This window comes from Arachis duranensis, chromosome 6 (assembly GCF_000817695.3).
Source record: "Arachis duranensis cultivar V14167 chromosome 6, aradu.V14167.gnm2.J7QH, whole genome shotgun sequence".
NCBI classification, from domain to species: Eukaryota; Viridiplantae; Streptophyta; class Magnoliopsida; order Fabales; family Fabaceae; genus Arachis; species Arachis duranensis.
Genome location: NC_029777.3, coordinates 70390488 through 70392253, shown reverse-complemented (window position 1 = coordinate 70392253; position 1766 = coordinate 70390488).

Below are 1766 nucleotides of genomic sequence, written 5' to 3'. Positions count from 1 at the left end.
ACATCTTCAAATACGTCATTTTTTTATTAAATTTAAAGAGTAAAAGAAACGGTTAATATGAAGAGAAAGGAAAATATTGAATGTTAACCGTACCCATGCTTTTGATAATTTATATTAATAAATTAATAAATGTAAGAGAATGAACCTAGACAAGTGCATGTTTTGTATATAAATGAAAAATTTTAGATAATTAATATTATTTAACTGATATAAATAAAGAATAAAATTATTTTGAATAATATATAGTCTACTTATTTATATTACCTTTTTCACTTATAATAATCTAAGCATAAATGTAAGAGTTGGTCATACGTTGACCAAACAATTTTTAGCCATTTAATAGGGTTTATTTAAAATGCTAAACATATTTAACCTTACCTAAAAATAAATATATTATGAACTATGAGGAAAATATTATTACAAATTAAAAAGAGTATTGATGGATTGTTGAAACAAAATGTTATAAGGCAGAGATGAAGAGAGAAAGGGATTGAGCAATAAAAAAAGACTGTATTGAATAGTCTAGTTAAATGTATATATACATACAAGTGCTAAAACTCGAAAAATAATAGAATAACAAATTCTAGAACTAAGAGTAACTAATTACAACTGCAATGTAACTAACTTATCAAGTGTGTTATAAATAAATAAGCTGACTATTCTAATATCTCTCCTCAAGTCATATATGTTGTAGGGGTGTAAGTTATCGAACCGACCAAAAATTACCACAAACCGAATCGAAAATTACAATAACGGATTTGAAAATCGAAAAAATCGGTTTTTTTGGTTTTTTTTTCTGACAAAACTGATCGGTTTGGTTCGATTTTCGGTTGGCTCAATAGAAACCTAATCGAACCAAACCGAACCGAACATATGCATCTATTTCAATGTTTTAACCATTTTAATCTTTAATCTAACAACAAAAATCTCCAACCCCTAACTATTTTAATGTTTTACTCTTATTATTTTAGTTTATTGACTATTTTGAACCTCTAATTATTGTGATTCATATTTTGCTCATTAAAAATTAAAAACCGAAAATATCGACCGAACCAAACCGTTGTTGGTTCGGTTCGATTGTTGTAAAAGCAGCAAACTGAACGGTTGTGTGTTGTAGGAACCGAACATATCGGTTCGGTTAGTTTTTGGTCCAAAACCAAACCAAACCGAACCAATAACACCCCTAATATGTTGTATATGCTCAACTTGGTCATCAAGAACTTGAATTGTGAAGGAGGGAGTGCCTTGGTGAGGATATATACCAATTGGTGCTTACTTGGGATGTGAATTAGCTTTACAGTGCCATCTGCCACCTTTTCACAAATGAAATGACAATCCATTCAATGTGCTTAGAGCGTTCATGTACTGCAGAGTTGGTAGCCATGTAAATAGCTGATATATTGCACAGAATAGCATAGCTAAACTGATTTGGACATTTAGGAAACTTAACAGCCTGATTAATCATATGATTTCACATTACTCAGCCTCGATTGAGCTTCTTGAGACCAGTGATTGCTTGTTGCTCTTCCATGTGATTAGTGAATATTCAAAGAAGGCATAGTAGCCAATGGTTAATCTTCTCGTGTCTAAGCAACTCCCCCAATCGGCATCGATATATATAGACAAGTTGAACTTATTTACTATAGGAAATAGAATGCCTTGTCTAGAAATGGCCTTGAGGTAACAAAGGACTTGGTGAACTACAGTGAGATGTGGAGTGCGAGGGTCAGCCATGAATTGATCCAGTTTTGTTACTGCAAAGGTAA